Source organism: Ursus arctos, unplaced genomic scaffold (genome assembly GCF_023065955.2).
Source record: "Ursus arctos isolate Adak ecotype North America unplaced genomic scaffold, UrsArc2.0 scaffold_26, whole genome shotgun sequence".
Taxonomy (NCBI): domain Eukaryota; kingdom Metazoa; phylum Chordata; class Mammalia; order Carnivora; family Ursidae; genus Ursus; species Ursus arctos.
In genome coordinates this window covers 22,577,968-22,601,935 of record NW_026622941.1, presented here as the reverse complement: position 1 = coordinate 22,601,935, position 23,968 = coordinate 22,577,968, and the positions used below count along the sequence as shown (strand labels likewise).

General features: G+C 37.5%; 1 protein-coding gene and 1 non-coding gene across 24 annotated transcripts in view; one reads left to right on the top strand and one right to left on the bottom strand.

Moving 5' to 3' along the window:
* Positions 1 to 23,968, top strand: part of SOX5 (SRY-box transcription factor 5) — a 964,448-nt gene that overhangs the window by 98,355 nt on the left and 842,125 nt on the right. The window lies entirely within an intron of this gene.
* LOC113258115 (U6 spliceosomal RNA) lies at positions 6,018 to 6,121 on the bottom strand. Its single transcript, XR_003317131.1, has one exon. It is a non-coding gene; the product is annotated as a U6 spliceosomal RNA (small nuclear RNA).

The following is a 23,968-nucleotide window of genomic DNA, read 5'->3' as shown; positions in this document are numbered from 1 at the left end:
CTCTCTCAAATAAGTAAAATCTTAAAAATTTTTTTTAAAAAAGAAATGTTAAACTTTGGAATCTCTGGGTATATTTGGGGGGTGTTATTTTGAGCATAGGCTATGCGTGTACATTTTCGTTGACGTGAAATTAATCAAAATACCCTGATAAAGTCTTCGCTGAACTTCTCAGGAGGATAGACTTTTTGTATTATTTCTAAGAGATCTCTCTCATACAAACTTCTCCAAAGGTATCATGAAAAATAGCCTTGGCTTTTGGAGTTCCATTTGTAGTTGTGACCAAAACCAAAAGTGCTCAAGTACAGTATGAGACACTTTAAAGCATTCAAATAGGCAGTTACACAAATCACTGACAAAATCAGCCTACTTTGGTACTTTATTAATTTTTTTTAAAGATTTTATTTATTTATTTGAGAGAGAGTGGGAGAGAGCACAAGTGGGGTGAGGGGCAGGGGAAAAGCGGGCTCCCTGCTCAGGGGCTTGATCCCTGCACTCAGGGATCATGACCTGAGTCGAAGGCAGACACTTAACCAACTGAGCCACCCAGGCGCCCCTACTTTGGTACTTTAAAAAATGTTTTTCTTCCGGTTCTGTTCCAGTTTTGAGTAGGGGAATTCTTCCTGTCTCGGTACTGTTCACTCATCTTTAGTTGGTAATTTTTCAAGTATGAGGATGGTACAATTACACAGATGATGTGCTGTGGATTAGCCCTCCGGGCTGGGACCTCGCAGGGAAGGTATTTTTATGTTAGTTGAAACAGAGGGAACTGATGGATAAGACCATCAAGAAGATAAAGCTAACTTTATCTACATCTAAAGAAGTTCAGTGTATTAAATACCAATGCATTCTTGCAAGGGTCTTATTCAGTGGAAGAGATAAAGAGTGAACCTCTGTATCCCCTTTGTTGGCCTGAAAATGGAATGTCAAGCAGCATATAATCATCTTTCTTGTTTTAAAAAAAAGGAAAGTGAAAGAAAGCGATTTCTGTTTGTGTCAGATTTTAGATGTCTTAATATTCTTTCCTGTCTAATTTTGCAGAAAGTGATAATAGAGTTCCTGTCAAATTAGAGGCTACAGACTTTTAACCTATGTCATGAAAAAAAAACCCACATTAGTTATTATTACCATAAACATAATTCAAATAAATATTTAGTTGTAATACCATTATGTTGAAGGGTGTACTCCAAGCATATAATTTTGCTCATTATAAATATTAAAAATTCAGAATGACAGTACATGGGAGAAGAAATGAAAAAAAACAAAGAGAGGTTTGTGGAGTCTTTTGCTTCCAAAGATGGAGTTTCAGTGTGAATTCATAATTGGAAAAATTGGAATAAAAATGGAAGTGATTCCCATAAAGAATTGTGTAAAGAATTCTGCATCTCTGTTACTTATGGAGCATGACATTATTTTCTAAAATGCCATAAATCCTGCCACATGTTTCTATCTGTGAGTCAGAGACCAAAGTGAATAGTATCAAGAGTGGATCAAAGTGAGAAAAGAAAGAAGCAAGTAGAAAACTCACTGTGTCCAACTTCATAGAAAGAGCTGCAAGCAAGTGATATTTCTGACCTTTGCTGAACCAATAGTTGAACCTGTTTTATTAGTCACCTGAGAATTACTTGCTTGAGTGGGATTGTTGAATGTGAAAATGATGCTGGACCAATATTTAGAATTTTTCAGACCTTTATTAAACTGGTGACAATTTTGAGTGTCTCATCACTACATTTTCCAAATACCAGTAAATAGAGCATGCATTTCCATAGTTCAAGTTTATGCATAAAATATCTAAGCAGGTGCATTTTCAGTGTGAAAGGGTATTTTCTCAGCCAAATTATTAGCATAAGAGAATGAATGAGAAAACAAAGAGCATACTCTAGAGAAGTCCTTTCTAACATTGCTTTTAGCAGTAGTATCAAATTGGGTCACAGATAATTAGATTAATTTGACTACCCTATGGTTTTATTTGGAGAAATGTAATGTGGCAACTCTCTTTGCTCTTGGATATCTATAGGATACAAGAAAATGGAAACACTCGGCCTTCAAAAAGGAAAGAGCTATTATGTCACGCTCAATCAGAGAGATGTAGACATTGATAGAGTATCAACACCTGAAGCCACTCTATTAAAGCATGCCTTGGTTCCGCAAGCAAAAGTCACAGAAAATTGGCTCCTGTTTCGCCATCTAGGCTTTTGCTACCACTTGGTTTCGTTTAATTGGCTATCATGTCCATTTACCAGAAATTGGCTCTGTTTTCCAGCTGCTGGATGTAGGAGTGATTTACTTGTGTGAGTGTTCTCAGGATTACACCTGCAAGAGTGTAGTTTCAAACATCATTTTTCTTAGAAAAATTACTAACTGTGTGTATCTGAATATGTATACTACAAAGGAATTGTAAACCCTAGGACCCGAGAGGCTTTTCGAAGGGTCTGACTTGTCTTAAAGACAGTATTAGCATAGAGGGGTCATGAAAGCCCCTGGGTGGGCCCTGGCCTATAAGGTATTATTAAGTACAATTTAAGGATCGTATCAAAGGAATTGAAAAATAAATAGTATAGCACAATTCTTGGTGTAGGCATTTTACCTAATATAGGGAAGCTTATAAACCCACATCTTAATGCTACACTGAGTAGATTGCTTTCATGTTTAGAGCGTAACCACTTAAGTATGCAGTTTTGTTCAACATTTTAAGAAATCAGGGTCGTTTGTTGTTGTTTTTGTTTGTTGTTTCTGCTTATTTCACATTGTAGTGGGGTTTTTTTGTTTTTTGTTTTTCTGGAAAAAAATTCCAGCATTTAACTTTGCTTTCCTGAACTAACGGGCATTTATGGTTATCTAATTACTGTAACCACATATTTCCTGAAATGTTGTTCACTAGTAGTTTAACCACAAATACAGATGCTCTAATTTCTACTCTTTTATAGATTTTCTGAATCAGGTCCATTGCTGTCATCAGGGGAAGGTTTATGTAAATCTAGAGTAAATATTTTAAAAATATAAGAATGAGTACTTTAAATGTAAAGGAAGATAAATGTAACATTCTTCTGAAACAAGTCTACTAAGGATTTTAAGTTTTTAAGACTTTCTATTTAATTACTTTGCATTGAAGCCAGCTGGTTTGGTAACTTTCATGACCTTATATTCCCTGAATGTTCTCATAAATCAAAGGAAGAATATGCTCAATTCTAACATTAGTCCTGGGGAAAATTCCATATTTGAAAACAAAAGAAAGAAAGGTAGAATCAAGGTTGCCTTGGGAATTTTGAGGTCCTTGGTAAGGTTAATTGGGAGGGCATAAATTCCTTTATCCTCAGATTTTTCTTTTCCTTTCTCTTTTCTCCCCCTAAGCTTTCCTGCCCTCTAACCCGTCAATTTCTCTTGCAGTTTGAGCCTTCACACTTCAACATTGAACTTGGAGATATAAAAATATTCTAACAGGCAGGGGGATGGCCTTGATGATCTCTTAAAGTTCTTTTTAGTGCTCTATTTTAAATTCCAATGATTTAATAGAAACTCAAGGGTGAAATGGCCCTCTGGAGGTCATCAGTTGTAGTTCCCTCCATGTACGAATGCGTCCTACCTTCTGGGAATTGGCACTAATAGCCGGTCCCAAGGGACCTCTTTATTCTCTGGATTTCTTCAGCACTGTGGACTTACCTTGTTGACCAATTGGGAGAAGTGCATAACAGATTTGAGAATTTTTTCTAACTGTACATTTTACCTTCTTCCTAACTTAGGTTTTAAATATATAAATCATTGCTTGAGTGAATTACTCTTTTGAAAGATCTACCTTAAAGATTTCAGGTGTTGTTTTGAGGTGGAGTGGAATTTCTGGTGGATGAAAATTGAAGGAAGTCAGAATCCATTGAGATCAAGCAATTCAACGAACATTAATTGAGGACTTCCCTTTAAAGGGTTGTAAACTCTAATGCCTCAGAAGACAAGGCTGGTAACATAAATCTTGAATTAAGTCCTATATAAGCAGTAGGGATGGTGTGAGGCCTGAGCATTTCAGACCTGGTGCTAGCATTCTTGTGCCAGCAGCTCTGACCAAAGCATGCCCAAAGTTTGCAAACGAGTAAGTCTCTTTGCATGGTATCTGTTTCATCTTGTGGGAGATTCACAAGCGAACACCAGAAATTCCTGACCTCACTGAGCTACAGCAGTGATAAAAATTATTAATCATATGGTGGCTACCATTTAGAGAGTGGCTGCTAAGTCCTAGGCACCGTGCCACTCTTATTCAATCCTTATGCTTAATCCTATGTGATAGTCCTATTCAACTCTATTTCAGATGGAAAGGTGGAGGCCCAGAGATGAGTTACTTGTTCGTAGTCACTCCTTTAATAATTGTTAGAGGCCAGGTTAAAATTGAAGTCCTTCAACTTCGCAACTTCCAAAACCCATGCTCTTAACCATTACTCAGGTATATCTCAGGCTATCTTCTGGGAGATGTTACTAGGTATCTGTTTTTATTTATTTTTTTTTAAAGACAATTGATGATTCTGTAATCAAATAATGGAAAACAAAATTCGAGTTACAGAAGGTTGCATCCCACACATTACTTACTATGGGACTTTGTCCAGGTCCTTTAATTTTACTGTGTTGTGAATCCCCCAAAGTAGGTATATATATATATATTTTGCAGTTGTTTCCCAAGCTTGTGAATTGTTCAGATTGTCTCAAGTCCTAGTGTTCTAGGGAACAAACTTTGAGAAACTCTTATCTGTTCATACCCAGCCCTCTCACTGAGATAAGTGTTGTCATTAAAGAGCAAAATATTTTGGGTGCACACAGGATAGATGTTAACCAGAGAATGTGTCAGAGGGAAGGTAGCATTTGGCATTGGGTCTTAAAAAAAGGATGATATTTTCACAGATTATAATATTTACATAGATGATATTGGGCATCAGAGAATATTCCAGGAAAAATTATTTCAGTCAGACAACAGTGCAAACATACACATAGAGAGTGGAATGTGCAAAGGTGAATTTGGGGAACATAGAAAAAATTGGTAGATAAGCATCATTTGATATTTCTCGTGTTAATCTTAACTGTTGATTATACTTTAGAAGATTGGCTTTATTTTTTCAAATATTAGAAAAGCTCGCTTGAGGAAAATTTCAAGTCATATGACATAGGATGTCATCTTCACTCATACTATTAAAATTATTCATTGAACAAATATTTACTGACCACTTATTATATTCAGAGCTCTGTTTTGGGTGCTGAGGCTACAGCTGTAAATAAGGTATGCAAGCTTCCTGTTCTCAGACAACTCGCAGACAGAAGCAACACAAATTTAAAAAGGCAACAAGACAATGTCTTGTGATAAGTACTATGTAGAGAGATAAAATAGGCTGATGTGGGGTGAAGAGTGCCTTAATGGCTATTTTAGAATAACAAGAAGGAACCAGACATTTGAAGATCACGGGGATAACATATTACGCGGAGAGAACAGCTGGTGCAATATCCCTAAGGGAGAAATGAATTTGAGGTTGTGAGGAAAGAGAAAAGGCTAATGTGGTTGGAGCATTGGCAAGGAGGAAAATGGTAGGAAGAGTTCAGAGAGATTGACAAGAACCAGACCACAGAGTAAGGAGTTAGAATATTTTTTTAAACATCATGGTTAACTATTTAAGAAGGTTAAGAAGGGGCTTGACTGTGTGTGTGTGTGTGTGTTTGTGCGTGTGTGTGTGTGCGTGCATGCACACACGCACACACATGCACACACATGGGCATGATCTCTGGCTGCTTTGTGGAGAATAAATTGTAAGGGGAAATGGAGAAGCAGGGGGACCAGTTAGAAGTGATCACAAGTCTAGGGAGGACTAGTTTGGACGAGGGGTGGTAGTTAAGATGGAGAGAAGTGCACACATGAACATACAGGGTTATTAAATTGAAGTATAGTTGGCATACAGTGTTACATTAGTTTCAGGTGTATAACATAGTGATTCAACAAGTTCACATGTTATGCTGTGCTCACTACAAGAGTAGCTACCGTCTGTTGCCATACAAAAAATATGGAACACTTGGCAAATTTGGGTGTCATATTTGCGCAGGGGCCATGCTAATCTCTGTATTGTTCCAATTTTAGTATATGTGCTGCTGAAGAGAGTGCAACATGCAGGTTTTTAAGGACATGCTAATGAAATGGATGTATGGGATAAAAGGAAGGAAATTAGGTATATATTGGTGGTATTTATTGATGAGCTGAGGGAGGTTTAGGTGGGAAATCAGAAGTTTTGTACTGGACACATTAAGTTGGAGATGTGTATTAGACTTTCTAGTAGAGAGGTCAAATAAACAATTGGACAGGTGAACCTTGAATTCAAGGGTGAGGTCTATGCTGGAGATATAGGGATATATTATTCAACATTGTTCCACTAACAGAGTTGAGAAGGTCTACCTACCCATAGTTAAAATACATTTTAAAGGTAAAATGAATAAATTTGTTAATAGAAAATTAAAAGTGACTAGAATACACAAATTACTATAGTGTAACCTTGGTTTTGGGTACTACCGGTTTTCTCATCATTTATTAAGTGCTGGTACAGAAGCAAGAAGACATTAAATTTTTGTATTGAATACCTAGAAAGTCTTTTGGAGTTCAAATACCCATCTCCTCTACAACTTCTGGACAAATCTATTTCCAGCAGAAGACTGAATGCGCAGGATTGGAAAGGCATGTGTTTGCCTCCCAGAGCAGGCATTTCTAGGCTTATTATGTTCTTCCTTTTCTTGTATAGATATTTTCCCACTCATAATCTTCCTTCCATTTTTACCAAATGCTACAGTTTCAGACATAAAAGAGGGCCCAATCCTCACTCTTTATAATAACCCCTCATGTATTTTGAGATAGGTATTGTACCTTTCTTGTTTCCTAGGTTAATCATACCCGCTACTTTTAGTTTTTTCTCATGCGACATGACTTTAAGTCCTCTGTCCCTTCTGGTTACTCTTGTTTCTAGAGAATTTCTTTGCATTCCTCTCCAAGCAGGGCACCTGGCATTACTATGTTCCCCATAGTACTATGGCTTTGTTTCACCAAGACTGAGTGGAGGAAGCCTTGGCTTCCAGTTTTTAGATGCCATACTTATATTGATGGGAAACAATGCAAGGTCCCTGTGCTTTTTTTTTTTTTTTTAAATAAAATAACCGTTGCCTTTGTAATAGGTTTAGATTATAAAGTTGAAAGATAGTATACAGAGTTCTTCCATATGTTCTCCATCCAGTCTCCACTGTGGTTTACATTTTATATTACTATGGTATGTTCAGCACAACTAAGTAGCCAACATTGGGTACTTTGCTTTTAACTCTATATTTTATTTGGATTTCCTTAGTTTTTAGGGAAATGCCCTTTTTCTGTTCTAGGAATTTATCCAGGATACATATTACATTTAGTTGTCATGTCTCATTATTTTCTTCTGGATTGTAACAGTTTCTCAGATTTTCCTTGTTTCCATGACCTTGACAGTCAGATATTTTGTAGAATGTCTCTCAATTTGTGGGTTTTTTTTTTTTTTTTTTTAATGGTTGGACTGGGGTTATGGGTTTTGGGGAGGAAGATCACAAAGGTGAAGTGCCATTCTTATTATATCAAGGGCACATATTGTCAACTTGACTTATCACTGACATTAACCTTTGATCACCTGGCCATGGTTTCTCTATTTTGAGGTTACTTTATTCTCTTTCTATATTGTAATCTTTGGAAGAGCAGCCCACACTCAAGAGGTGAGGAGTTAAACTCCATCTCCTCAAGGCAGAGTGTTTACATAAATTATTTGGAATTCTATAGGGGAGATTTGTCAGTTTCCCCCATTTATTTATCTACTCAATCATGTATTTATATAAGTATGGACTCATGGATATTTGTTTGATAGTTTGGATTATAATTCAATAGTATATTATTTGTTTTGTTGCTCAAATTGTTCCAGTTTTGGCCAATGGAGGCTTTTGCCTGTTGGCCTCTGTGTCCCTTTGACATACCCCCACCATTTTTTTTTTCCCCTGTTCTTTTAAAATCAGTGCTGCTGCAACTCATGAATCTCCTATCTTATACTGTGCTATTGTTTTTGGGGGGCATTGTGGGTATAAAAACAAGCTTTATAATTGTCCTTGTTAAATTTCACCCTCATAGAGCTTCCTGTTACCATCATCTCTTTCCTACTGTAACAATGGCTTCTTCCGTGGTCTCTGAACTTCCATTCTAACCACCTCTGCCCGCATTGTATTTGGTTCTTTGAATAGCAGCCAGAGTGATCTTTACAAACAAATCAGTTATATCTCTCCTCCATGTATCAATGCATAAAACTTTACACGATCTAACTCTTGTTTATGTCTCTGATCTCAAACTCTTCACCTTTATATCTCTCACTCAGTATGTTTTAGCCACATGACTGTCTTTCCCAAGCTTGTCTCCAGGAGGTTTTTTAACATTGATTCTCTCTGCCTGGAATGTTCCTCCCTCATACCTTCGAATAGCTTATTTTTCCTTGCTATTCAGATCTTAGCTCAAATGACACATTTCAGGGAGGACTTTTCTTGAATTCAATCTAAGGTGGCTTCATTTTCTCCCTATCACAGTGTCATGTTTTATTTTTTTTATAGCAAACTTTCTTTAATAATTTTTTACCTATTTATTATCTTTCTGCTTCTCCCGCCATTAGAACGTAACAGGGTCTTGTATCTCTTGTTCATAGCTGTATCTGCAGTGCATAAAGCAGTTCCTGGCACATGTGAGGAGCTCAATATATATTTGTTAAATGTTGGTTGCGAAAGGCCCAGTTACATCTCCTGAGTAACACTTATCTTTGAGGTCCCCATAATCTGTAAGCCCTTGTGTTGTGATCCCTTCGTTACTTCCTGCTATTGCCTTTATAGGATTGTATTGTACCATTCTGATTAAGATTGTATAATATTTCTTTAGATAGCATGTTGTGCCGGTCATAGTGAATTTTCCCCTTAGAAAATAAAGCCAGCCCTGTTTCCATCAACACTTGCTTGTAGCCTATAAACCCAAGCCTTCCCCATGTGCCCCCCTTCCTTTGTAGATCACCAGGACAAGATAGGAGAGATAGAGGCAAAACTTAGAGCCACCAAAATTTTTCCTTCCAACTGTCAGTTAAGGTAGCAGTTCTCTCTGGATGCAGTTGCTCAACTTTTTTAACCTCAGCTATTTATACTATTTTTCAGCTTATATCTGTCTTGACCTCAACGAAATCATCATGAGGTATCTTAACTGACACCCAGATATGGTGTATCTGATACGTTCCTTGTGTTACCACTTTAACCCATTCTGACTCCTTATGATCCTTATTTCCTGGTCTTAATGTTCAAAAGCTATTTCTTTAATAATTCATTTTAGAGTCTCTCTTTGGATCTACATAAAACTCAGTAGTCTGTTGCTATAAAATTTATTTTTCTTTTTACCACTTCTGTTTAGTCACGTTGGACTAATACACAGTTACCTAGTTAAAAAAATATTTAACAAGCTTCTCAAGCAAACATAATGTTTTACCGTGTTAAGGAACATGCAGTTGATCAGACATATTTGATACCATGCAGATTTGACCATACTTTACATGAGCTATATAGCACTTTACAGTCCCTGTAAAATCACTCACTAATTGACAATTCCTCATTTAAGTCAATGATTCATTATCGTTTTAACTAACTTAAATATAAACACTTTGTAACAGTATGAGTACTTACGACTTGCTTCCAGGTATAAGGGGAATTGCAATAGAAACTGCCATTAGCTTATAGAGGTACCCAGTACCATCAGTTACTACGTTTCAATCTCAATTCTTTCGGATGGTGGGAAACCTTATCATCTAGTATTTATTTTTGCTGTGGTGTTGTCTTTGGTTTGCTTCTTTTGGAAACATACTCTGAGTCTCTGACATTTGCATCTATGAAGTTTATTGTTGTGTGCTCTTGGGAACAATACCTATGAGGGGTGAGGGAAGCAGGATGGGCAGATGGAGAGGTCGAATTGAGATGCAGTTGCAACAGAGGCTGCAGCCAATTCTATGGAGACTTCTAGAACTAGGCTGGCCATTTGGAGGAGGCCTGAGTTGAGGTAGGGGCTGGTCTTTGTACCTCCTTATTTAGCAGTCATTAGACATTTGCTGCCCCTGGGGAGGAGTTTAGCCTTCAACAGAGGCAGTGTCCAGAGAGGGGCTCAGCTGTGATCTGTTAGCATTCTGTGCTCCAGCAGCTGGGGTAGTGAGTGCTTCAAACTGAACGGAAGACCTTCAGCTGTCGGGTGAATAGAACGCCACAGCATCTTCTATGGGTAAATTTGTATAAATTTCATGTCCCATTGCTGACTTTCTGTTTCTGTGCCATTTGCATTCGCCCTCGAATTGTTGTACTCCCATTCTTGCCCAGGCTCTTATATCTACCCTGAATATGTCCTTCAGTTTCTTCATCTGTAGAGTGGCGATAGTAATACACACACATGCAAACACACACACACACACACACACACACACACACACACACACACACACAGAGTGCCCTGGCATATAGTTGAATGCTTAATAGGAATAAGTGCCTTCTATCAAGACTTTGAAATGCTTCTTTAACTAATCTGGCTAAGACCCTAACGATTAGATTTCACAGACCCCTATTCCTCCATTTGAAAGAGAATAGTTACTTCTTGTATCCTGTAGGCATTTCAAGAAGGATGTAGCATTGAAATACAAAATGGGCTTAGAGAACCTTGAAATATCAACAACCTCCTATCCAGAACTAGCTCAGTTCCTCCCACCTCCCCCACATCAACCTCCTTGTTAAACACTAGTTTAAAGACTGCAGGTTTTTGGAAGCTTCTCAAACTTCCGAACATTAGCATTATATGCAATAATAATCTAAGGATTTACTGACCAAGTCCTTTGTTCATAGTTGACAAGAAAGCAGTACATTTTTTCAGCTATTGTATGTAGCACTATATTAGAATGGGTGTTGAAAAAGCTGCTTTTCGGGGCGCCTGGGTGGCACAGCGGTTAAGCGTCTGCCTTCGGCTCAGGGCGTGATCCCGGCGTTATGGGATCGAGCCCCACATCAGGCTCCTCCGCTATGAGCCTGCTTCTTCCTCTCCCACTCCCCCTGCTTGTGTTCCCTCTCTAGCTGGCTGTCTCTATCCTGTCGAATAAATAAATAAAAAATCTTAAAAATAAAAAAAAAAAAAGAAAAAGCTGCTTTTCCTTGTTCTTTCAAAACAGTTTTTCCTACAAAGGAAACTCAAGTCTCAACCTGTTTATTGATAATGCACAATAACTTCTGATTTGAGTCGATACTGATTATTGTGCAGCTTGGCCTGTTGAAGATATTATCCTTCTTCCAGCTCACCAGTCTCAGTACTTCTTTATCAAACATCTCTAAAACTATGACAACTCATTCTTGTTCTAGCATCTGACATGTGCTGAACAAAATGAACAGACACTTGAGTGATATCAACAATGTATGTCCCTTCTTTCTTTGTAGGAACCTGGTTTATGTAGAGAAGTTTACTTCTTTACTGTATAAGATATTACAGAGTCAAACTGGTCTGGTATACTGGGGCAGATTACAATTATTGGCAGGTACCGTGGATTCGATCAATGATTTTTAGTAGGGTATGATGAAAATTACTGAATTCATGTAGCGTCGTAGGTGTTCATTGAAAGAAAGTGATATCATAGTAACCACGTTACAGTATTCTTATTACTATCTTTACTTCCTGGTCCCATCTAATCATTCTAGGTTTTGAGACCTAAAAGAGGTTTTAAAAAACTTACTACAAAATTAAAAAGTTTAAAAAACTTGTACCTTTTAAGTACTTCTGAAAAGAAGTGGTTAGTATATGATACCTTAGATCATGTCATTTTGTAGAATACTCCCATGGCTTCCCATCTCCCTCAGAATAAAAGCTAATGTCCTTATAATAACTATGGTGCCCTGACCTTTCCCCTTCCCTAGTTACCGCCTGAACTCATTATGAACCATCTCACCCCTTGCTTCCTCCCCACCATCCACACTTACTTTCTTCATATTTGTCTAACCTACTGGGACAACTCCCACCTCAGGACCTTTGAATTTGCTGTTTGCTTACACACTCACTCCTCGGTTAAGTGAACACTTAATTTCTTACGATCAGTTGTGACCTTCTCATTAATTTCTCCTCTTATGACTTTTATTTTTTACAATATTTTATTTATTTATTTGAGAGAGAGAGAGTGAGAGAAAGAGAGCACGAGTAGCAGGGAGGGGTAGAGGGACAGGGAGAAGTGAACTCCCTGCTGATCAGGGAGCCCAACGTGGGACTCAATCCCAGGACCCCGGGATCATGACCTGAGCCGAAGGCAGACAGACACTTAACTGACTGAGCCACCCAGGCATCCCTCTTATGACTTTTAAACTCTAAAACAGCAGACCCTCCTCTCCCCCGCCCTCACCCTCTGACAATACATCTGTCTTCTTTGTTGTATTTTTCTCCTTATGTCCACCGTCTTCTAATATGCCATGTGTTTAATTATTGTGTTTATTGTATTCTCTGCTAACTAGAATATAATGTTCATGGGTTAAGGGTGTTTTGTGTGTTCTGTCCACTCACAAATCCCTGGTGCCTAAAATCATTCCAGAAACTAAAAAATGAGTGGGAAGAAAAAGACATAATCTACATTGAAAGGGACCTAACAAGACAGTAAATATAGACTGAACTATGATTGATGGAGGATTGCATTCTAACAATATTCAAAATGTGTCTCTTTGACAGATCTCAGCAGTTCAGATTGTTTTTCAGAAATACCTTTGTATCTATGAAGTATTTCCCTTTTTCTGTTACTTTTACTTCTTGCTTTGCCTGTTGCAACATATAGTGCAATTTTTCACACCTTGTTTAGACTTACGTGTTTACTGTAACTCTACTGTTTTAAGTTTCCTACCTCCTTAAATCCACAAAGCACTTCACGAAAGGATTTCCATGTATTATATTTTTGTTCAGAAAGCCTTATCTCAGGCAGACATATTTGCCCATTTTCTTTTTTATTAAAAAAAAAGTTTTATAATCATTATACATGCAGAGGGGTGTTTCAACAGACTGGGTTAGTATCTCTCCATGAAACCACACACAATAAAACGGTTTCCTAAAAAAAGTTAACAATGCATAAAATGCTGATACAGTGCTTTAGAACACTTAATTATTTCTTTTTCCCCCCATTGTTTATCATTGTTTTGTCAACTTTCCATATCACTACCCACAATGCTTTGGGTTCGGTTTTCTTTGAACATTCCTTTCCTCTGAACTTACCATGAACTTGTGCCTGTAGCATGCCGCCACAGAGTGCCACAGCCACTTTGTAAAGGGGAAAAAAATCAACACTTTTGTCATAAAAGGTGCTAAAACCAAGCTCATAATATAGAATAGTAAACACACTTGTCCAATTGCTGTTTTAGGTTGAAGTATGATTCTTGCTTGAAAAGAAGGTTAGTGTAATAGTTTGCACATACTTCAGGAGAATCAGGAATTTAGTTTGTGTAGGGAGGAGGAAGAGAGAAAAGAATTATGTTTCATAAGATTAGGTGGACTGTAGGAGGAGAAGGATTGCATGAATACCAAATATGATATGAGAGAGGATGGAGCCCCTTATCGCACATGCAGTGTAGGATGATGTAGAGGATTATTTGTTTTATATGGAAGGACAGAAGGAGGGACTTTTTTTTTTTTTTTTTCATTTCTGATGATTTCTCTGCTTCCAGGGTTATATTAAGAAATTATTGTTCCTTCTATCAAAGTGTCAGGAGAGGGACTCTGGATTGGGAAATAAATCCTGGGTTCTCATCTTAGCCCTACCAGTGGATAAAAGTAAATGGGAATTTCCTACAATATGAATTCTTGCCCGACTTGCAACCTCAACTGATGATTTGATAAAGGGTGGATACATGAACTCTGTGGGATGTGGCCCAAATCATAGCAAAGTCATGTTTGGTCGTTTGTTTGTTTGTTTTAAAAACAGGACATGCAGTAATTTCCCTTATATGATAGGATGTTACATTTGACTTACCAAGTTGTATCAGAGCTGCAGGAGGGCTCCAAAGGACCAAGAATAATGTGGGTCAAACCATTGATTCAGGATTCGCTAAGAGCTTGAGAAATCTCATTTGTTGTTTGTTTATTTTACAGTTTGCCCCTCACTCACCTGGAGAGGATGTGTGAGGGGAGGAGGAAGGAAAACTATGATAAGACTGATGAAGAATATGGTAGTGAGAATCCCAGCAGAGAAAATTAAGACTACTGAGGTGTTGCTCTCGTTCTCTCATTTTCTTTCCTCCTATTCCCCCAAAGTGAACGTGGACAAGATGTGAGGGAACCACTCAGGGAGCTTGGGGTGTAGCCCTGCCTATGCGGGGTGGGGCATAGGTTCTGGTACCTGACATGAGTGTGCAAAGTGAGAAGGTAAGAGGCCAGGACAAAGAGACAGGAATGCAATGGGAATAAGCCCCATTTCCACAACTAGTAGGGAAGAGCTGTGGTTTCCTGGAGGTCATATGTGATTCCTAGAAGGGAGCCAAGTATGATGGCTCTGGCCACTGCCTCTCTCCTCACTCCCACCCCCACACTGAAGAATTTCCTGTCAAGAGGAAGACAGCCTTGGCAGAAAGACTAGAGTTTGATGCTCTGGTCTAGGAGTCGACGAGGGTCCTACAGTCTCCATTTATGGCATTGCCAGTGCTCAAGAACCACAGCGAGGTGAATCTCTAGGGATTCACACAACACATGCTGCAAGAAAGAGCCAGCATTGGGATGTTGGCCGGGAGCAGAATATGGCTGTCCAAGCCAAGGAAGACTTTTTTTTTTTTTTTTTCATCTTTTACTTCTTCCCTTTCTCTTCTTCTTCATTTAGTCAGCAGTCTAAATTTGACTCAGGTTTTTACTGACTAAAATTTTAAATTGTCCCCAATCAGGTTATTTCCTTACTTCGTAGACATTTATTGAACTAGTAGTATGTGCAAGGCATCGTGCTAGCATATGTATTTCCTGATTCCAAGGGCTATGTCTAGCAATGAATTTTCCTTTATTCTTATTCTGAATGCAATTTTAGTCTTCTCAAAAAAAAATCAGCAATTGCATAGATAGATAATTTCTAGGTTTGTAAATATAGTTTATAATATGAATGTTTCACTTTCACTTGAGTGAACAAGATGAGGGAATTGAGCTAGGACTAGCACAGGACTGACCATGCTTAAGACAGTCTCATTAGATAGTTGGGGGTGAACTAGAGCAGCAAACCAGATAACTGTATATTAGTCATTGTGATCTTCTCATTCAATTGCCAAGTTGTTTAATTTGAGCTCTCGATGGCATGCTGTAAAGGAACTGCTCTTCCTTGTTTGTTTTGGTAAATATTTATTGAACAGGTACCATGTGTAAGGCATTATGGTAGATTGATGTCTTTCCTGCCCTCAAGAAATGTATAATCTTGTGGAATAGAGAGATTTCCTTAGTAGAGATTCCTGTAATATTCAGAAACATAATGATTAGTGAGATGTGAATGGTATTAGGAATCTTTTATTGCAAATGATAAAGACCCAATTTGAAATAACTTATCCGAAGAGGAGATTTATTGGCTCATACAGGAGGAAGTTAGGAAATGACAGTTACTTCAGGCACAACGAATATCATCAGGACAAAGTACACCTTCCTCTTCCCATTACTCTGCTCTGCTCATCTCCGTATTAGCTTCATGCACAGGGAGCTTTCTTCTTACAGAAGCAGCTCTAGGCTATGACACTCTTTTAACTAGTATTTCCAGAGAAAAGAGTGCATACTTTTTTTTTTTTTTTTAAGGCTCAGGAAGTTTCTTATGACTGGCCCACTTAAAATTCTGTGCCCTTGCTGAATCACTCACTGTGGCGAGGGAGATGGCATGCTTCTATTGAGCCACCCTTAGTTAAATGCCTTCCTGATTGGGAGTGGAAGTGGCTGGCTCCAGTCAAATTAACTTGGAATGTATTCTCCAAAAGGAAGGGTGTTCTTTCACCATAAGAGAGCGGGTGGGAACATATGCAGGTAATATCACATCTCCGTTAATCGGTGGAGGGACAGTGCAGAGAAGAGAGGGGTCTTTCTGGTAACTGCCCAAAAAAGTACAGAAAGTAGTGCTAGTAACAGCTCAGCTTTTGAGATTTCAACAGAGAGTTTGTTGGGACACAGAGGAAAGCTTCTCTCTCAGGCAGAGGAGCCAAACCATGACACTTACAAAGCTCAAAAAATTCAAACAATGGCTTGTGACTATCTTACTATATATATCCTAGCACCTTGAAGGCAATCTGTTCTCTGTAATGCTCTCCCCAGTTTCTCCACTACCCTTCCCTACCACCATGATAACTGTTCTACTCACACCATGTCATTTCTGCTACTTTGTTAAAGGACACTGGTGATCTCCTAATATGCAGATTCTGAGCTCTTTGCAGTGCTACCTGACTTCATATCTCTCTGGGAACTTTTCCCTCTCTCAGCTACTGAAACACTGTTCTTTCCCTGTTCTGTTCTGACCATCTGAGCACTCTTTCTGAGTCACTACTATTGGCTGCTTTATTGCTGACCTCTCCTTAATGTCTCTTTTCTCCATAGCTCATGCCTGGCTCTCTTTCCATTGTACTTGCTCTTTTCAGGTCAGTTCCATACATTCTCATGGCATCTATGAACATCTATGCTCATCTGTACCAAAAGCCCTGCTAGAGTTCTGATCCCTCACTGTATATCCCAGATTCCATGATACATAGCGATCATAAATTGAACATTTCCTTTTATTATATTTTTGTATCTATTCTGTTCCTACCATTCTCATTGCTGTTAATCTAATTTTAATTTATGTTGCCAAGAATCAAGAAAGATTAAATGTTGCTCTAAGCTCTGTTTAGGCCTCAATCTTGTATTCTAACTGGTATCTCTGAATAATCCCGTATTGTCAGTGACATTGGACGTGATAAACCATGCCCTTGTTCACATTTACAGAGCAAGAAGCTAGTATTTGAAGTATAAGTTGAGTTTTAGATAGAAAACAACAGAGATTTATAATGAGGGAAGTAAACTTTGGGGGAAGCATATAGAGAGAACAAGGCATACAGCTTGATTTGCATAATTCACAAAGATGGTCTAATGTGGGCAGAACTATTGAGAAGTCACTGAGTTTCAGGAAGATGGTGAGGAGCACTGCTACATTTTCAAGCCTAGAACTGCAACATGAACTTCAGTTCCCACTTCTGTGATTCCCCTCCCCCCCTCAGTTTTCCCTGCATGACTATCCTTGCATATAAAACATCAAAGAATTCAATATTGATTACAGCATCACAGCATTTAAATGGATGTCTATCCTTAGCATTCTGTGGTGACCAAATCAAGACAAAACCGTTCATCTTTAGCCAAATGGCTGCTCTTACCGAGTTACTCCCATAATTGCCTTCAAAAAGAATATTACTTGTTGATTGCTTCAAAAAGCATGTTTAATAGTACTTTTTCTTCGATCCAACTGAGAAGAATTTTAGTAATTTTTCCAACTCACTTTTGTAGAAACATCCCATTTCACTGTGGCATACTTCTCTGAGTAGATAATAAGCCATACATGAGTGTGTACTGCAAACCAAATTGTGTATTTTTTGGTGCTAAAAGATAAGTTTGTAAATTTTTACCCATGGAAAAATCATTAAAAACTAATGAATCTTGAATATTAAAACGTATTATAGATTTTCCCTGGACTTTCAAAATATTTAGTGTTAGTATGTTCTGTCATTTGTTTTGCTTAAGACAAAGGCCTATTTGTCACCATTTTAACCATCTGGGAATAATCACCTTGATTTTCAGGCCTCCTTTAATTAGACAGTTGAACACAGATCATGTAAGGGCATTAACTTCTCATATTTTACTACCTGACGTTCTGTCTTCAAATAGGCATTTCAAATTTTATTTTAATTTTTGCAGTATGAATATAGTTCTTATTTTAAGAAAATTAAAAATGAAATGTTTATTTTATTACAAAATACGTAATCATTGTAGATTTAGAAAAACACTGGTGAGCAAAAAAAGAAGCAAATTAAATTTTATTCACAAATAACCACTGTTAAATGCATCTAGACCTTCCAAGCTTTTATTTAGGCATATAATTTTTTTGGTTCTTTTTTTAATAGTAATTGGATCAGACAGTATGTCTGTGTATTTTCTCCCTTTGAGAAAACATTATACATATCCTAAATTTTGTATGCAACTTGTTAGGGTGCAATTTTTTTTTTTCCCCACTACCTAATTACTAGTAGGAACAGTATTCTATCAGGGTTTTATAAAAAAATGCAACTTCTCATATCCTATTGCTTTTTAATAATAATAATAATAATAATGATAATAATAACAGCTAACTTTTATTGGGAGCTTCTCATGTGATAGGCACTGTGCCCAGTACTTATATATGTAATTTGACTCTTCACAGCATTTTCCTGAGCTTCCTAGCAGTATTCATCTTTAATGGACCAGAACCTTAAAGCGAGAGATTTATTATTTTGACCGAATTCATAGCGTTAGTAAGTCGCAGAACCAAAATTCAGATCCAGGTCTGTGGGTTCCAGTCTGTGCTGAAAATTACAATAAAATACAGTGAAGACATTTAGAATACAAGTAGTAAAATGTCACACTGAGCATGCTTGCTCGTGCAGTGTCCTCAGTCTGCCAATCTTTGAGATGTCTGAGGTGAGGTAACATCATCACGAGACTTCTAGGAAACCCTAAGCCAAGTGGAAAGAGTGGAATAATTTTCCCCTGATAATCAGAGAGAAGATCTTGAAGTCTGTTAGAAAAGCACTATAAAATACATTGTTTTGTTTCCTTTCTCTGCTTGGGCACTGTCACCCAAGTCCACATACCTCTCTGGCTAATTTTCAAGAGGTACCATTTTCATCATAAAATGCATTATCAAGTACCAAGTCATTTACCTTAATTCCTGTCTCTCAAGCAGCTTGTGTGGAATACTTGAATTTAACTTCCCTGTTAAAGATGTCAGTTACCTTCTTGGGTACCAAGCAATGGATAGAACTTGCATAAGAAATGTGGAAAGTGATGGAGACTTAAGCATCAGTAGACTAATAGATTTAGCAGTAGAGTGGCCTCTCAGTTATCATGTTCTCAATGAACTTTTTCCTGAGAAGCATACAAACTGCATAGTCAGAAAGGTCTGAGTTTGAACCCCAGCTTTACCACTTGCTAGCTTTATAATCTTGGGTATATTGCCTAAACTCTCAGAGCCTCTGTTTTATCATCTGAGATATAAACAGATAGAGGCGGATAGATGTACACTTTTTGGCTAGAGTAGACCAAGGAGTATGACCTTTTTCTTAAAGAAATACTAAGGCAACTTTCTGCTTTGTATTTGCTTTTCTATGGGATTGGGGAATACATTTCAACCATCTCTTCTGCAATAAAGCTGAATTTCGGTTAAATTCCCATACGGAAAAGGTAACTTAATTATAACATTTTCAAGAAACAAGACACTGACATAATCCATTTTGACACATATTTCAAATATTACTAGATCTGAGGCTCAGAACTGGGAAATAAGGTGATTGGTGGCAGAACCAAGACGCCACCATGTTTGTCTATCTTGACATAAATAATAAAGTTACTGCTGGTGGCTGACAAAGCAGATAAAATTTACAAAGTTTTATTTTGTGAATGGTCCTTGAAAATAAGTTATATGTAAGATAGACCTCTATAATCCAAAAGAAAATGTAGTTGCTAATCTCAGAAAATGATCTCTTAACTTGTAAGACTGGGATCTTTGTAATGAAGCAAAATTATTTTTCTCAGCAAAAGACTATAACTGTTTAAATGTGTATGTGGTGGTGTTTTTTTTTCTGTTTTACCTCATAAAGGGCATATTTATTTTAATTTTATTGATACTCTAAGGTTTAATAAATTTTATGTATTAAGTACACATATTCATAAATATCATACACATAGAATTAGAATTTCCTGAAGTATTTTGTTGTGGTTAAATTTTCATAGTAGTTTTTGAAAGCATACCTTCTTGTCTTAGTGGTAATAAAAGTGTGGATTTACCACTTTTCATAACTGTATTTTGAAAGCTTTAAAGTCCTTTAGGGACAGACTTCCTGGAAGCCTTGCCAGTCAGCAAACACCCAAGATTAATAACATGAATGATTTGATGATTTTGGCATCTTGCAAAAATTATACATTAGATTTTATTTAAAGAGGTATAACATGTATTTTCCTCTTTCAATTCTTTAACTTTTAGCTTGTGTTTCAAATACACTGTTGGTGTGTACTTAAATTGCTCCTCCAAGATTTTCAAAAATGATTTGATGAATAATGATAACGTAAATTTTAGAGTAAAATGCATGGTAAAAAAACAACAACAACAACTCTGTTACTGGGTTTGGCTTTTTGGGAAACATTGATTTTTCTTCTAATACTTCAAATTTCATATCAGTGAAAATTTGATGACTAGTTATTCCAGCTTTACTTGACCTAACTTGTGAAATGATTGAAAATGCCAATGGCAGATGTAGGGTATGACACTTGTCTCTTTTATTGAGTTGTCATTTGTCAAACTGTGAACATATATGTGTCACCTGTTGGGTTGGATGTCATTCTTATGGTCGTTTAGCTTTTTTGTTTGTTTAATTAAAAATAATTTAGAGGTTGTCTGACAAAAACATTTGTATATTTACCTGCTTTAGACATTGTAAAGAGCATATCGGATGATCCGCAAAACATGCCTTTTTTATTAAAGACTCACATTTTGAAATGGAGGGCTTTGTGCTCATGTAAAGTTCAGACATGTACAGATTTGTTCCAAGAAAAGAATTAGGTGGGAAAGCAACATGTGGTGAATAAATCATTGCAATTTCTTTTACAAAAGCTCTCCTTGGGTGGGTTGTCTTCTTCCCCAGTCCCCATATGAGAAATGTCGAAATCCATTACCATACCTTTAAGTTTTGAGCATTTACTAAGCGTCAGGGACTATTCTAAGAATGAAAGTAAGTAACATATTTTGATTTCTTTCTACATGGAATGTACTATTCCAACCACTTTACACATGCTTACTCGTTTATTCCTTGAATCCACACAAATAAGGCACTGCACGTTATTTACCTTGCCCACGGTCACACAGCTAGTAAATGGTAGCATTGGTATTTGAACCCAGGCAGTCTGGCTTTACCATGAACCAATTCACTGTACTACTTCCAAGTTGCAAAGTACTTTTAGAAGGATGGCTTCCTTGCTTACAAGAACAGTGCCATGATGAGCAAATCATCTTCTTAAAGGAAGGATTTAAATGAAGTTTTAATTTTTTCTGAAATGTAGCTGATCCTCGCCATGAAAAGGCTGCTACTTTGTCCCGTCTTTCTGGTTGCCACATTGATTTTGAAAATGGACCTTAAGCGAGATAAAGGCAAAAGAGTTTGTTTTGAAATTTGAAATTTTGAGTAGAAGAGCAATTAAAAGGAGCATAAATTTTCCCACGTTGTTCAGATTGGTCAGGATGGTCAGTGCTGTTTGTTCATGTGTAAAATCAGGTTTTTGCCTCTTGCGATAATAGCTGTCAGGGAAGTTGACAGAGGATTTGTGTTAAGATGTATACTATGGAGAGTTGCGGTAAATAGTTAGCATGGTCACAGCTTTCCCCTCCCCCCATAATAGCTGAAAGATTAATTTTAACTTTCTTTGTCAAAAAAATGTGGAATGTGCTCCAGTACTTGGGAGGCTTATCAGCACACACCTCTGCTGTTTCTTTTCCAGTCTGTGTTCAGAATCGCTACCGTCAGCAACAGAGCCCTGGAAAATCAATATTGAGGCTCTTAGACTCCTGATAGGGGTGTAAGGGCAGGGTTTGCTACCTCTTTAATTTGCCCCCTGATGTTCTCAAATTCCCTTCCCCTAGCTTTTCTTGAGATAGGAAAAGGAGGAAAGTTTTATCAACCCCCAGTGGATAATTCCACCATTGTGGATTTCTGCCTGTTAGTCTTTTACTGTTACACACATTCACACCTCATATATTTTGCTCTAAAAGCAGAACATCTGAGATGATTCTGTGGTTGAAAAAGATCTCAAAGAGATGGAAGATAGATTTAATGTTGCCATTTTTAGATAATGCTGTAAATAGAATGGCAGCTGTCCTCGGATGCATAGCAGATATACAGTACATATGCTGAATAGAAACAGATAAAAGATTGCACTCAATTAATCCTCATGAAAAGTGGCATTTTAGCCCATGGACTCAGTGATCAAGTTTTTAAGTACAGTGTACTTTTTCTACCTCCTTTAAATGATAAAATCCAATGCTTTGAAGGTGACTCAAGAAGGGAAAAATTTACTATTATCCTCAACTAACTTTAAAGCGATCTGTAAGATCTTAGTTATTTGCCCTCCCTCTCTTTCCTAAAAATTCTGAAAGCAATTCAACTCTACAAGCATTTCAGGCACACCTATTATGTATAAAGAATTCTTAGTGTGGTGAGGGGAACAAGACATGAACTATTTCTTGTATAGAAAAGGCATAAGCAGAAATTTGTCATGCAAGAAGAATGTGACAATTGGTATAAGTGAATTCTGATAGATATCTTTAGTTCAGTAACAGTTGAACATTTATAAAACAACACCTCCATTTCGAGTATATTGCTGGTAAGTACTGTGGATACCGAGATGAATTAAGCCAGTCCCCAAGGAGCTTTCCTTATGGGAAATGGCACGTAAACTAATCATTACATTCAGTAATTGAATATATGGTTTCCATGTTCAGAAATAGCAGAGGAAGGGAAAATTAATTCTCCTGGAAGGTGTTGGGTAGTAGGGCAGGACTTCAGAAGAGGTAATGACTGAGCAGGATTTTGAGGCATGGGTAAGAGTTTAGTAGATGAGCGATGAAAGATAAAGGCAATAGAGGAAGGTGAGGGCTTACAGAAAAAGGAAATATGCCCAAAGATAAGGAGGCATGAGACTGCATGGAATATTGGAGACTGAATCGTCTGGGGTTGGCCTTACCCTGTACAATCTCTCTGCACTGTTGGAGGGTGTCTAGAGTGTTCAACAAAGACAGGGCTGTGAAAGTCCAAGCCGAAAGCAAAGTAAATTATATATGTAAACTTTGTATGACAGCAACTTATATGCTTTCTCTTTAAGACAGGCTTGGTTTTGAGACCAGACTCTGGAACTTGTTTTTCTGTGATCTTGAGCAATTTTCTTAACCTCTTAGACCTCATCTTTTCACCAATAAATGGAGGTTCTAATATTTAACATAAAACAGTACATTGTCTGATACCTATATATAATAATGACTTTAATTATCATTGTTTGGGTTTTTTTGCTTGACCATCATATAGTGGTATTACTCAGTGAAGGATAAAAAGACTTAATCAATGTAGTGTAACTGTCATTCTTCCCATGGGGTCTGGATTTTAAATGGTGTGGAGAGAAAGTTGAAAGAGCTCTGGAGTGGGAGTTTGGAGACCTGAATTCTAGTTCTACCTTGCCCATCACTGAGACTGGTGATCTTGACGAAAAATAGGCTCCATGAGTTTATTCTTCTCTGAAGGGCTGGGGTTTATACTGTCTATCTGACTCATGTCCTTGCTGCTGTGAGTAGTTTCTGAGGAGCAGCCCAGGAAAGAGATAAACTACACAACTTAATTCCAGTAAAGGCTTACTAAACCAGAAATTGGCCTAAATAATTTTTCTGTTTTTGGGAAAATTGCCTATCACAACCAAACTCATTTTAAAGAATGGTGGTTTCCCATTGTTGAAAAAAAAAAAAAAAACAGATGAAATACAGAGTTAGCATCCCCTAAAATTCATTAAACATGCAGAAAGGTGTTTGTTCAGCCTCACAATTTTATTCAGCAATCAAGAATGGGAAGAGTAGAATGTGGTTTGATGGTTTGGGTTTGTGATGGTAAGATTGTGGTTAGGTGGGCT